This window comes from Crocuta crocuta, unplaced genomic scaffold (assembly GCF_008692635.1).
Source record: "Crocuta crocuta isolate KB4526 unplaced genomic scaffold, BGI_CrCroc_1.0 scaffold346, whole genome shotgun sequence".
NCBI classification, from domain to species: Eukaryota; Metazoa; Chordata; class Mammalia; order Carnivora; family Hyaenidae; genus Crocuta; species Crocuta crocuta.
The window spans coordinates 2,908,286-2,923,912 of NW_027527957.1; the positions used below are offsets into that span (position 1 = coordinate 2,908,286).

The window sequence follows — 15,627 nt, forward strand, 5'->3', positions numbered from 1 at the left end:
GATCTTAGGGAGCCCAAATATCCAGTCATTCACTGAGGATTTAAACCTAGGTTTGTTCACCTCTGGGGAATGTACACATTCACTCAGCTCTACCTCAGAAATGAAAGATACAATCTTTTAAAGGAAATCCTTTAAGGAAAATCCTTAAGATTTTTTCATCTGCTACAGCCAAAATAATTTTTTTTCAATTCACAGCTTTTTGAAGTTACAATTCTTTAACCTTTTACCTTCCTTATTTGGTTTAGGATGTGATTTCAAACTTATTTGTTGTATATTTTTAAAAAGAGTATAGAACATACTGAAAGGAGAAAAGAAAAGTGTATTTATTTTAATTTCTCCATAAATTTTCCCCCTTTTCTCTGGTTCTCTTTCCATCTCTATTATGGGAAAATGATTCAGCCTCTCTTGGCCTTGGTGTTGGCAGTCATCATGTGGAATCCTGGGAAATAAATATCTACATTTCTCTCTCTCTAAATTTTGCAGCGGTGTACTATTGTTATTGAAAAATTGAACAGGAGTTTAATATGTAAACAGTATATCTAGGTTGATATAACTATGTGTGTGTGTGTGTGTGTGTGTGTTGTTGTTGTTGCTTGACTGTGGGGACATGTGGCTAAGATTTGTAAAAAATGTTATTTGCAGTTTTTCTCTTAGAGCCAAAGATAATCATTGGGTGCACTGAAGGCTGTGTAAAGAATTTCAAGGCCTTGAGTTCAGATAAAATTAACGGCTGTACTTTGGTAATCTGGCAAAGTTTATTACCAATAGCTAATGATTAGGTCAAACTCATGGAATTTGAAAGTCTGAGGTTTAACTCTTGGTTCTGCCTCTTACTAGCTGTGTGACTCCATAAGTTATCAAACTTCTCTAATCCATTACTCATCTGTAAAACTGTATAACAAAACTTGCCGCAGGGGTGTGGTTTTTTTTTAAAAATAAATGTTTATTTATTTGTTTTGAGAGAGAAGGAGAGGGTGAGTGGGGGAGGGGAATAGAGATGCAGAGGGAGAGAATCCCTCTCTGAGCTCAGACTCTGACACAGGACTTGATCTCACCACCCTGAGATCATGATTTGAGATCATGACCTGGGCTGACATCAGCAGTCTGAGGCTTAACGTACTGAGCCATCCAGGTGCCCTGCTGCAGGGTGTTTTAATAATTAAATGAGATAATACAAGAAAATCACTTGACACTGTCCCTAAGATGTTGTGAGCACTCACTGCAAAATTGCTCCTGCACTTACTGCCATTAACTCCTTTATCTTTTGTCCGTCTTTCCTTACTCGTGTTATTATTCAGACACCCTGTAAACTTTCTTGCCTTTAAAAATAAGCTCCCTCTAGGGGCGCCTGGCTGGCTCAGTCAGCTAAGTGTCCAACTTCGGCTCAGGTCATGATCTCACAGCTCGTGGATTTGAGCTCCATGTTGGGCTCTGTGCTGACAGCTCAGAGACTGGGGCCTGCTTCCCTTTCTGTGTCTCCCTCTCTCTCCGCCCCTTTCCCATTTGAGCTCTGTCTCTCTTGAACATAAACAAATATTAAAAAGAATTAAAAATAAGCTCCCTCTGGCCCCTACATCTACATTTGATCTGGCAGGCTGGGTCCCAGGACCCAGAGGAGGTCCCCACAGGACCAGCCAAGAGGACCCTGGCTGCATGCACGATAGAAATTAAATGCAAACCAGCAGGAGGTGAAAACGGACTTTACTGCAGGCATACGGTGAGTGCAGGTACAGACAGAGAGTCTGGGAGACTCAGAAAGGAAAGGAGGGGGTCTCATCTTTGGGGTCTAGGGTTTTTCTTGAGGATTGTGGTCTAGCGTGTGTCCTTTCAGACATCCAGGAACTGGTTCAAACAAAGACGAGGGCCCGGGTGTTATTTCTTTGAGCCACGGGGTCTTCGCATTGAGATGTCTATCACGGGTGGTCTGGAATACGCATATCACCTGGTCCTTTCTTGGATGTTATCTATTCTAAAGGAATCACGAACGCCCTGGCCTGTACAAGGAGCACACACACTATCTGCGATCTGAGGCATGTGTAAAGTGACGGGTGCTGGTCCTAGCAAGAATACAAGCAGGAAGAGGAGCAAAAAGCAGGTGTCATATCTGACTCTGCTTTCCATTCCTTATTCTGCAATCTCTTCTAGTAATGCCCGTCATAAGTATTGCTTAAAACACTCTCTCCTCTTTTTTTTGTTTAAAAAATTTTTTATGTCTTTATTTTGAGAGACAGAGAGCGAGCGAGGGAGGATCAGAGAGATAGGGAGACACAGAATCTGAAGCAGGCTCCAGGCTCTGAGCTGTCAGCACAGAGCCCGACGCGGGGCTTGAACCCACTTACAGTGAGATCATGACCTGAGCCGAAGTCGGACGCTTAACCAACTGAGCCACCCAGGCGCCCCTCCTCTTTTTTTCTTATTTTCTCTAAGAGACATTTGGATCAGGCTTTCACCCTCATTTCTCTTCTGAAACACTCATGCCAAGGTTACTAATGACTTCTGCCTGACAAAAACAATGACCAATTTTGAGTCCTCATTTTGCTTGGCTTACAAGCCATAATTAACAAAATGTATTATTTTCTTCTATGAAAATGCTTTTTTACTTGGTTTTCCTCCTACCTCACTGGCAGCTCCTTTCAGTCACCTTTCTGAATGTTGTGTTTGGTCCTCTATCTGCCCTGCGGTCTTGTGACTTTAGGAGAATTAATATGCTGACTGCTTCCATATTGTCATCTCATTTCCTGATGTTTCTCTCCATCTCTGTTTCTCTGTCATTCCTTTGTCTATTCCTGTGTGTGTGTGTGTGTGTGTGTGTGTGTGTGTGTGTATTCCTCTGTTTTCTCTCACATCACATGTCTAGCTTTTCAGCACATCTTGTTGTTTGTACTTCAAATGTATATTCAGAACTTGCCCACTTCCCTCCACTTCAGATGTTACCAAGCCATTGTTATCTCTTAGGGGACTCCTGAAATAGCTCTCTGCTTGTTTTCTCTGTTAATGGTCAAGGCAATGAAAGAATGAATAATAAGTAGCATCTATCGTTGCTATGTTTTTATGTAATAACATCTAACCCTAAAGATGGGTACAGTTGCTACTCTATTGTAAAAGCTCATCCTCTGCATCTCTTGTGGAGTTATTTCTTCCTAGTTGGAAGTGACATTGATTTATTCATTGAATAAACATACCTTATCAAATGCTTACTATTCAGTAGTATCTCTCCTAGGAAATGGAAAGCTGAATAATTCACATTCACTCTTCTCTGGGAGATTGTCCACTAGCAGATGGTACAGAGATGATTCGAGCACCCACAAAACGTGAGACAAGAGTGCTTCTGATTTTTTTGGGTGCCAGTGAATGTGACTAAGACCAAAAGCTGCTGTATAAGAAACACTGCACCTTGGATTACAGATTATAACCTTTCAACACTGTTAATTCCGCGTCAAGTCTCCAACAACATGTGAAGAATACTGAAACAGTTGGAAGCAGCATGAACATTGTCAGCTTAGATACAGGAGCACAATGTTGGATATTTGTTCATTTTGTGTTTGGGTCATTTCCTGCAAGCAGAACACAGTCTCCAGGCTATGAAACAAAGTCTTGATCCAAAATCTGACCATTTGTACAGAGAGTTGGTCATCAGCAGACAATGTTGGCACTCACTCAGGGACGCACTGCTAGTTAAATATCTTGCCCCTGAGGCAAATTGGTATCAATAGGAAGTAATACTGTTGGAGGCAGCAATTTCAAGCTCTGCAGGCAATGCCATGTTTCTTTTTAAGTGTCATTTATTTTCTGGAATGTAATTCGGAGGAAATTATTGTGCCATTTTAGATGCCACAACTTTGGTTTTTCTTTACTTATAAGCACTTCATTTTTTATTGGACGAGGACTTTTCATTTTGTTAGTCTGTTCTTTGAGGTATTCCGATGTGACATTTGGTGGTGGTGGTTTCTACTGCTGTGCACTCATAACTAGGATCACAAACAGCAGGTGCGATAGAGTGTGTGAACTGTCAAACTGGGTGTCTTAAGAAAATGGCGATTATTTCATTGACCACAAGCAATTGGTCTGTACCCTAGACATGACTCCCTTTCTTCCCATTCCTGAGATATTACATTGTTAATTGTGTTCAAAACAAATATTATATTGGAAAACTGATTGACAGCTTAAGATATTTAATCTAAAGCTTGATAGTATGTTCTGTCATGTGTCGACTCAATTGTTTTAACTTCTGAGGATAGTGTAGTGGACATCTAATGATTTTCTGTTCATTCTCCATCCCCTTAATTCTTAAATTTGTTGCTGTTATCATTTCAATCATGTGATTCTGGCAGATACAGTGATTAGTTCTAGAATGCAGACCTGACCTAGGTTGACTCCATTTTGATATTCCACTTGATGACTACTATTATTTGCCCAAAGATGGGCGATTTATCCAATTTGTGCCAATAACAACATTTCCTGTGGATTTTTAGAATTAACATTAGGCAACAAACATATCGGTTCTTTTTCAGAAGTGAAGATTAGAAATATTAATAAGATCTTTGGTATTCTTGCTTTTAAGTCAGTGGAAAAAACAAGATTGATTGAACAAAGTGGACGCATGCAGAGAACCAAGGGCAAGAAGTGGAAGGAGTGGATGTTGGCAATTTTTAAGTCTTTTGATCCCATTATCCTATGACCCACATTTATCCCTGCCCTTGACAAAAGTTGGTTATATGTATCAGTAAATCCTTTGTATGAAGCTGAGTTAGTTCAGGTGGATTTCTGTCATTGTTATTAAAATGTGTCTGATAAGTTTGGCAAAGATAATTTTTTCTGAATTTGCATTCTTTCTCTACAAGCAGAGTGATGTAATTCTGTGCTCTTCAAAGTTGTCCCGAAATACCCTTTATTCATTTTTTTGAAAACTTGTCACATGATTTCCTATTTAAAATAGACCAAATAATAACCTCTTCATCTAGGCTGAATTGTGCCAAATTAATTGTACTCTTAATGTGTGGGTAAATAAAATCAGACATTTTAGATGTCAGGCACATTTCCATTGGTGAATTTAAGAAAATAACTTTAAGTAGAGGTAGAAACATGATCTATCTAAATGCTCAGTGTTCTAGAGAAGTTATTAATTAGACTGAAACCATTTATAAATGAAGTAATTGTTAACAACAAAAAAAGAAGGCTACCATAAAAGAATTTTTTTTAAGTAGTGCATCTGTGCTGTGCTGTCATTAGTACTAGATATCATTTGTTTTGCTAATATCAACATAGAACTAAAGAGAGGTGCTTTTCTAAAACTGAACTTTGTTTAAATACTCTTTAAATGTTAATCTCCATCAAAGATAAATGTAGCCAGGATTCCTCAGGGAAACAGAACCTGTACATATAGAGGGATCCCTTGTCAACCGTCACCAATATGCATCATCTTACACCATACTTAATCTCCAAATAAAGATAATAACAAGGTCATAATTTCACCTAACATGATACAATTATCACATGTGCAACTGAAAATGCACTAATAGTCCCCAGAAGAGGAGGTAAAGTCCTTGAGTCATATTTACTCTTTTTCTTGATAGCCTGAAACTTGAATGCTATGATGCAAATTGTCAAAACTCATATACTATAATATAAAGACAGTACATCTGAGGTTACATGATAATGGATAAGAAAGGAAATAAAACAGTTAATTTATGCACACATACACAAATATCTTCACAACAAAATAAGGAGGAAAAGCTCATAAAAATTGCAACGCTCATTTCTGTAAATGATCACGTGGTCATAACTGGTATTTATAACTACCTTCTACTACCCTTTACCTTCAGCACGCTTATCAATGGTTGTGGTTCTTTACCTGGTGGCATGACCGAGGCCTTCATTCGTGAAGGCTCTGGGCCATTAATAGTCAGGCTTGGATTGAGCTGTAGTTTTCCATTGGCCTCAGTCACAGGGCATGATAATACTAGGAGACATTCTAAGAGATGGAACATCTCTATTCCAGGCATACTCTTCCTTACATCCACTGTAGAGATGTACTCCAACTTCCCTTGAGAGTCAGAATCCGTTACCCCAGCCAGCACAGAAAATCACTTCTTTGGTAATTCAGAGGCATGAGGACTCTAAAGTGGCCAGATGGCAGTTTTAGTTTCCAGTCCAGTGGAATTGTTGTTGTCCCTCCTGGTAGAAGCACTTCCCCCTGTGGAGCTAAAACCTCTAGACCAAGAGCTTCCTGAGGTTGTGAGAACAGGAAGCAACATTTTTGCTGGTGGATCACTACGGGTGATAGTGAAGGTGTCACTCCCATTTTCACCCCTTGATTTCTGGACCCATGAATCCTGACTATGGGAAAAAAATCACCATACACTGGATGTTCATTCAGAGCTGATACAGCCTTCAAGAACCTACGCCCAGCTCTATTAGGTATTACCAGCTAGCTGACGCTGTAGGTGAGTTTCAAAGGGCTATTCCACCATTTTATCAAGATGGCTGCTTCAGAGTGGTGGGGAACCTAGTAAGAGAAAGGAATTCCATGAGTATTGGTGCACATTGCTGCATTTCTTTTGCTGTGAAGCAGTGTGGTGTGGAATACCATGACAACGAATAAGGCATTCTATAGGTCTATGGATGGTAGTTTTTCCCCAGCTTTATTGAGGTATAACTGACAGATAACATTGTGTAAGTTTAAGATGTACATGTGATAATTTGATGTATGTATTACTGCAAAATGATTACCACAGGAAGGTTAGTTAACACATATACCACCTTACATAGTTACTTTTATGTAAGTATGTATGTATGTATTTTTGTGGTGACAACTTTTAAAATTTATTCTGTCAGCGGCGCCTGGGTGGCTTAGTCGGTTAAGGGTCCGACTTTCGCTTAGGTCATGATCTCGCGGCTCGTGGGTTCGAGCCCCGCGTCGGGCTCTGTGCTGACTGCCAGCTCAGAGCCTGGAGCCTGTTTTGGAGTCTGTCACTCCCTCTCTCTCTGACCCTCCCCTGCTCATGCTGTCTCTCTCTCTCTCCTAGAAAAAAAAAAATTAAAAAAATTTATTCTGTCAGCAATTTTCAAGTACACAGTACAGTATTGTTAGCTATCGTCACCGTGATGTACATTAGATCCTTGGAACTTATTCATCTTACACAGTTTTCCTCCACTATCTAAAAGTAAAATATTCCTTTTGTAAACCAAAATGGCATAAAGTGAGGAAACAATTATCATCAATTTATATAGAAAAATTTTTGAGAATTTTGAGACCTCCCCCCAAATAATCTCTCTTAGACTTTCCTGACACCTTAGGATGGAATCCTTATCTTGCTAATGGATGCACAAAATAAATCAAGATAAAGCACAGATGCTTATCTTGCATATATGGTTTAAAACTATGGTGGCTTGATGCTGAGATGCTAAGTGTAGTTCCCAGGAAAGAAGCCTGTGGTCCCACTCTCACTGCTCATGGTGCACAGTGCCTCCGTATCAGCTTGCTGCAAAAGAAGCACTGAACACTATTATCACTTTCTACCTTTTTTTTTTTTTTGGTAAAAGCAAAAATCTCCTTCAGATTTCTTTCTATTAGTGAAAACAGGTGGTGCAAATGTAGGTCTTTTGTAAAAGCAAAGTGGTATAATGTGAACTTATAAAAAGCAGGGATACCTGTATCCAGAAGTTTTTACCCTTTGACCACCTTCACCCATTCCCCTCCTCCCCCCTCCCACCGCACACCTAGCAATCACCAATATATTCATTATTTCTGTGAATTCCTTTCCTTTAAGATTCCACATATAAATGAGCTAATAGAATAGTCATCTTTGTCTGACTTATTTCACTTAGCATAATGCCTTCAGCATCCATTCGTACTGTCACAAATGGCAGGGTTTTGTTCTTTTATGATTGAATAATATTTCATTGTGTGAATATTTATCACATTTTCTTTATTATTCATCCATAGATGGACATTTAGGTTGTTCCCATGTCTGGTTATTATAAATAATGCTAGGGGTATAGATATCTCTTAAAGATAGTGATTTCATTTCCTTCAGATAGATACCCAGAAGTGTGATTGCTGGATCATATGATAGTGCTATTTTTAATTTTTGAGGAATATCTATACTATTTTCCATAGTGGTTGCACCAACTTACGTTCCTATCAATAGTGCATAAGGGTTCCCTTTCATCTCCCCCTTCACCGGCATTTGTCATATCTTGTCTTTTTGATACCAGTCATTCTAACAGTTGTGAGGTGATATCTCATTATGTTTGATTTGCATTTTCCTGATGATTAGTAATATTGAACACCTTTTCATGTATCTGTTGGCCATCTGTATGTCTTTGGAAAAATATCTTTTCAGATCTTCTTGCCCATTTTAAAAATTATTATTACTATCATTTTTCATAATTAACTTGCATAAACTCTTTGTATATTTGGATATTTGGATATTAACTCCTTATCAGAAATATGATTTGCAAATAATTCTTCACATTTGATATACTACATTTTCATTCTGCTTATAGTTTTCTTTGCTGTGCAGAAAAAGTAGCAGCTTTTTGGGTCATTCAGTCAATGGGCCAGAGTAATGCACCCAAATGAAGAATGTGTTACCTCCAAAATCCAAAGTGGCCCAGTAGGCATTGTGCCTCCTTTTTGATTATAGGAGGATCCATATGCAATAACTTATATATTTCCCAAAAGAGATATATTTTGATATCTGCTATACCACTGGACTCCTATAAATTTCACAAAGGTAGTAGTAATATGAATTTTTGTTGGACATATTTTCTACCTTCTGATATTCGTATACCTTACCAATAAGATTAAAGTAGTTGCTACTTCTTGCTCAACAGGTCCAGTCGACATAATGCCATCAATTTCTTGGACCAATGTGATACCTTCTGGAAAGGGAAAACCATCAATATTCCTACAAAGTACATTATGACATAGGGTAGAGAGTTGATATACTCCTAAGACAGGACACTTAAGGTATATTACTGGCCTTGCCAGCTGAAAGCAAACTGCTTCTTATGGTCTGTACTGACATGTATGGAGAGAAAAGCACTTGCTAGATCTATAGCTACCCGCCAGGTACCAGGAAATGTGTTAATTTGCTCAAGAAACGAAACCACTATTGAAGTCAACACCTGGTTAAGCTTGTGACAATCTGTTGTCATTCTCCAAGATCCTTTTGCCTTCTGCAGAGACCAAATTGGTAAGCTGAATGGGGTGTGTTAGGATTCTTCACCCTGCATCCTTCCAGCCCGTGATGGTAGCACTAATCTTTGTTATCCCTTTAGGAATGTGGTATTGCATTTAGTTTACTATTTTCTCAGCTAGAGGCAGTTCTAACAGCTTCTACTTGGCCTTTTGCACCAATAGTTTTCATTCCACTGTTTAGGGAACAAAACTGTAGAGCCTATCTATTCCAAATTATGCATTCCAGAAATAGGGATATAACCACAGATGGGTTCAGGGACTTACTAGGCCCACTATTAAGATGGACCTGAGTTAAAATCCCATTGATAACCTAACATCCATAAGCCCCAGTTTTGATTATTGGGCCTCAGTGATATTTGGGGTCTCTTGTAATTAGTGTCATTCAGAGATAGTTTTCAGTAGTTCTCAAAGTATCTTTCCCCAGTGCACAATTACCCTTCTAAAACACTGTAGGTCCCTTTGGAGAAGGCTTGTTTAAAAATTAACGGTATAAGTTTAGTAGTGAACTGGAGTCCTTCTTCAAGAGGAACAGCCCTCCCTTTATTCAACGGATTCTGGGTCTGTTAACTTGCTCAAGCCTGGAAATTGGTTGAGGGTCCATGACTATGTTTCAGGTTATACTTGTTCACTTGACGTAGAACCTTTCTGCCTACACGGATCAGGTATGACTTTTGTATACTTTCTATTTCATTTCTAGAATCACCATAATCAATTAGCCAACATTGTAAGTCTGTTCAAGTCAGACTATTCTGATTGTTGCTTTGACTTTCCTGTTCAGTTGAGTAACCATGCCTACCTTACCTTTGTTAGTTCAGTGTCACCAACTGGCCCCTGTTACCCTGGGAGTTAATTACTCCTGCTACATTTAAGTTTCCCAGATCAGTAACTTTAGTTCCCATTATAATATCTGGCCTACAGAGAAACCAATCATAGAGATCTTTGAGGATTTCAGGGCTCCCCTCACAAATTAATGTCTCACAGTGAATGGTATGTGTTCTGGACCCTGCCACTGTGAGTATTTAGGTCTTCAATGATAAATCTACTCTAACATGTCAACCTCTCTAAACCTTTGAATACCTTCCTCTACCGTAAACAAGGGCAAGTCCACCATTTCCAATTCATTTACTGTGGGACATCTTTTGGTCCATGGTTTAGCCAACTAACCTAACAAACTGTTAGATGCCTCCTCTCTTTTTTACTGCTCAAGTTGTAACATTAAATACAGAGTCTCTGTTTTTGTGAACCTATATCAATAAATCTGGCCTAATACAACTTTATGTCCTTTCTGCCATTATCCCACATCCTTAGAATCCATTCCCACACATATTTCCCAGATTTCTGTCTGTATAAATTAGAAAATTCAAGTAGTTCTTTTCAAGTGTAGCATATCTACTCAAGGGTCACACTTTGTACCTTACCTTTAGGGGCCTGCTGAGACTTGGGTCTAGTCACATGTATGGAAGCAAAGGGAGTAAGTGGGGATGGTCCTGAGGAGAATCATTGTCTTGGCAAATGACCTTTACCATTTCCTTAGCCAATGTAGGGTTAATTTCCTCAGATGGAGGTGGAGAGGCTACCACATGGTGTGGAAAGGCCTCTCCCACAGACAAAAAATACTCATCAGAATTTAGGTGCTCAAAGACTCCAGCCTCGTTAGGATCTTCCCACAATTCCCATCCCAATGTATAGAATCCCGTTTCTTTTCCTAGTCAATACCTTCACTTTAACAGTAAGCATCCTGTGAACTTGGGAGTTTATCCTGCTTTGTTTTTCAGCAGTCACATGATGAGATTCAGCGTTTGATTTTCAGCAATGTCAGGCCTACAGCTATTGTGTCTCCTTCAGTGTAAACATAGAAGCTTCTATGTCATTTATGCAGCACTTGGGCTAATAATTCAAGTTCCTGAGCTGATCCTTTTCTTTTACCACTTTGTCCAGTGATGTCAACCCCATTGTATTTGTTAGTTTTCCAAAATTGTTTGACAGTATCATATGCATATTCCCCCCAGCTCCTTACTTCTTATAAGTAGTTCATTAAGAACATCCAACAGATACATTTTGTATATCTACATTACCAGATCATGCCAGGTACCAGTGCTCTTTTTACTATTAGGAATATAGTCAATATCATCTTCGAATATAATCAGATTAGAAGGCAAATTCCAGAAGCCCCAGAACTAATTCACAAAACCCATCCTTAAAATTCTGTTCCTCCACAATCACTTTTGGTACCAAAATCTGTGTCAGGGTTCTTTATGGAGAGGACAAAACTATATATTATGTGTATTATAGGCTTATCATTATAGAGACTGAGAGGCCTTTAATCTACTCTCTACAGATTGGAGACCCAGGAAAACCAGTGTTGTAGCTCTAATCCACGTTCAGTAGGCTGGGAACTAGGAGAACTGATGATGTAAGTTTCAATCCGAGTCCAAAGGCTGGGAATCCTAATAGTATAATTCCCAGTCCAAGAGCAGAAGAATACTGATGTCTAAGCTCATGCTGTCAGATGAAAAAAGAATTCTCCCTGTCTCCTCTTTTTCATTCTATTCAGACTCTAAACAGTTTGGATGATAGCCATTCACACTGCGGTGGATAACCTGTTTTGCTCAGTGTACCAATTCAAATGCTAATCTCTCCTGGAGACACCTGCACAGATGCAACCAGAATGTTTAACCAGATATCTGTGCCTTCCATGATGCAGTCAAGTTGATGCATAAAATTAACCATCACAGTAAATGTCAGTGAACTCTTCTAAAAGGATGTTTTAATTGCTTCTCACTATAGGGTGATGATCCCATCTGATATAACAAAGTAATTTTAACACCCTCTCATTTTGATACCTTTCCTGTAGCAGTTCTAGTTTTGTACTTTCTGTCATGGAAATGTTTGGACACATTTTATTTTTTCTTACTTGACCATAGATTCTTTAGGGCAGAATCCATGGCAGTATTTATGTACTACATGTTAGGAAATAAGTTCTGGTGTATAACAGATGTTTAGTAAATGAAGAAATCTTGTTATATTTACACAATAAATTTGGCAACTGACAGACTATTATTATTTAATCAGATGGCTCAGATGGGAAACAAGACCATCTTAGAATTGTGTCTGCTACAGAGTAGAATTCTGTGTGTATGTGTGTGCATGTGCACACGTGTGCATGTGTTGGGGAGAAGAACGGGTATTGGGCTATGTCAACACAGAAGAGTAACAGAAACAAAAATAACAGTAACAATTAAATGAATCAATTTTTTTTATTCTTTATTTAGTTCTCTCTTTAGTGTGGCTTAGTAATCAAGTACACTGGGATTAATGCTTTCATGTGAGGTCACCCTTTTATAGTAATCACTTAGGGAAACAGTTAATACACAAAATATTTTGGAATCACTACCTTCCAAATTTGTACTGCTTTTTTAAAATATTTGATCATATATTTTTTTTTAGAACAGAACTGATTTTGGGGAAAATGTAAGAGGTAGGTATTATATATTATTTATGTCTTCTAAAAAAGAATAGTATTACCCAAAGGCTGATAAAACTTTCAAGCTAGGCAATACCATTTGGGGTAAAAAAAAAAAAAAAGGTATGGCTAAACACAATTTAGATTTCATTATATGGCATGCAAAATGCTTGAAAGAAATGAAAATGAAATTTCAAACGTGTTGTGGTTAAGGGCGGTCACTGGAATATGTGCTTTCAATTTGTATATTTTAAATATTTATTGGAAACTTACATTTTGAATTATTTATTTAGCTATGTAACTCGCCTACTTTCAAGTAGGATTTGAAACACTGAGTTTATGTATACTTATTTTTAATATTTAAATATATCAGAACAAAATATTTATGTTCTACTGATTTTCACTTTAATTTTCTTCTCTTGTAACGAAAAGATTTCCTTTCATAAAAATATATTCTACAATTAGTAGACTTGAATTAGTCTCCTAAAATCTCTCCTCTGATGACAATTTTTTTCCTCATTGAGATAGTCCCAGATTGCTGATTTAGTCAAGTCAAAATTGTTTTGCTTTTTAATATCATGCAAGTACCCTCTCAGAAATATTTTCAGAACTCCCTGAGGGAGGCCCACAATTTCCCAGGGCGATTTATGATGTAGAAAGACATGAAAGCAGCAGGTTCTCCACATCAAGGAGCTGTTGCTTGTTTTCTCAGGGAATGATAAGATTAATGGCATTTCCTGATTTTATTCTAAAAGTCAAAAATACTGCCGCTGTGTCTGGAAAATATCTGCTTTTCAAGAAAATTTTACTTCTTTGTTTTTTGTTCAAATAATGAGCTAAACCGTTTCACAGTGAACAGTACCTACAGAACATAGAAGGACTTTGCATTTCTCCTAGAAAGCCACATAGAAATTCTGAGCTAACTTAATTTTGTAAATAAAAGGTTATAGATAATATTTATAATTTACGTACACTTAATTTAAACACATAGGCATAGTTATTACCTTGTATAGTTCCATCACTTGTGACCAGAAACAGAAGTGTGTTCCCTCATCCTCTGGTATGCCTCTGAGGATAGGGTCTCACCACATTTCAGTTCCCAGAGATAGATGATTGGAAGAGATTTGTAGAAAGCTTCAGGTAGATTATTTTGATTATAAGAAATAGAATACATGTGCAATTTACTCACATACCTCAATTTATTGTGCTTCACTTTATTGGATTTATAGTGCGTTTCTTACAAATAGAAAGTTTAAGACTTCAGTGGAGGAAGTAACTGCAGATGTGGTGGGAACAGCAAGAGAACTAGAGTTAGAAGTGGAGCCTGAAGATGGGAATGGATTGCTGCGATCTCACGATCAAACTTGAATGGATGAGGAGTTGTGTTTTATGGATGAGCAAAGAAAGTGATTTCCTGAGATGGAATATACTCCAAGTGAAGATGCAGTGAAAGTTGTTGAGATTTAGGGTTTTAGAGGGTTTAGAGTGTTTAGAATATTTACATTTAGAGTATTCCGTAAACTTAGTTGAGAAAGCAATAGGAAGGTTTGAGAGAATTGACTCCAGTTTTGAAAGAGATTCTCCGTGCATAAAATGCTATTAAACAGCATGACATGCTACAGATAAATTGTTCAAGAAAGGAAGAATTCTTGGGGTGCCTGGGTGGCTTAGTCGGTTAAGTGTCCGGCTTTCACTTAGGTCATGATCTCATGGTTCGTGGGTTCAAGCCCAGCGTCGGGCTCTGTGCTGACTGCCGGCTCAGAGCCTGGAGCCTATTTCAGAGTCTGTATCTCCCTCTCTCTCTGACCCTCCCCTGCTCACGCTGTCTTTCTCTCTCCTAGAAATAAAATAAAAATATTAAAAAAAGAAAAGAAGAATTCTTTTTCTATTAGCTTTCCATTTTCCAGATATATTCAATGCTTAATTTCTTGTATATTCTTATAGCAATTATTAGTGCATGGGAGTGCCCATACATATACATACATATCGTCTCTCTCTCTCTCTTTCTCTCTCTCTCTTCTTACCAATCTATACCTTTACCTACTCTCTATTTAAATCTCTTTCTTTGAGAACTTTCTATGTGAAAAGACTGCTAGTTGCTGATGATATAGTTGTAAGCAAAAAAGATCTAACTTTTATCCTTATCATACTAAATTTTACAGGCAACCAGAGGTGAGATGGATGCATAAGAAAGAGAAGATTTCTAAAATGGTACTCTGAGGAACTTGGTGAACTTGGTCCCCATGGAAACAATAAAAAAAAGAAAAATGGCAAAACAACTAAAATTAACCTTTTCATAATGCTGAGTGTTAAACTAACCACTGAACAAACTAAAAATCACCTATCTGTGAGAAACTGCAGAGCCTTTTGTAAGATAGCAGGGCCTATAGTGTTTTGACTTTGAGTTATTCCCATCACCCTTCCATCTGTAGGTCAGTGGCATGGAAGCTTAGTGACAGCCAGCAGTCTCCCATCCAAAGGTAGTACACTGATGTCATTAAATTTTTTAAAAATGTTTATTTATTTTTGAGAAAGAGACAGAGTGAGGACAGGGAAGGGCAGAGAGAGAGGGAGACATAGAATCTGAAGCAGGCTCCAGTCTCCAGGCCTCAAGCTGCCAGCACAGAGCTGGATGAGGGGCTCAAACTCACGAAATATGATGTCATGACCTAAGCTGAAGTCAGACACTTAACCGACTGAGCCACCCAGGTGGCCCCTGATTTCATTTAGGGTTCTGTTAAAAACTCTATCCTCAGGGCATAGTCAATATTTTGTCTGTACCAGCAACTTCTTGGAAAATATCCATTCCTGAGGTGTTGTGGCTATTTGATTTGACTCAGAGCTCAGAATAGTGCAAAAAATGTTTTCCCTAGGGCATCGCAGTCTGAAAGTAATAGCACTCGATTGCCAACATCAAAGCCTAAGGCTCTTCTCTCAGTTGGGAAAATAAGAGCTTGGT

The 15,627-nt window shown here is 38.3% G+C and overlaps 1 long non-coding RNA gene across 1 annotated transcript in view; it reads left to right on the forward strand.

Moving 5' to 3' along the window:
- The window catches only part of LOC144222264 (uncharacterized), a 66,087-nt gene extending 51,174 nt beyond the window's left edge, over positions 1–14,913 (forward strand). Inside the window, exon 3 of the long non-coding RNA XR_013332352.1 lies at positions 14,831–14,913. This is a non-coding gene — a long non-coding RNA (uncharacterized LOC144222264). The remainder of the gene's footprint in view (positions 1–14,830) is intronic.
- The last annotated feature ends 714 nt before the right edge of the window (positions 14,914–15,627 follow it).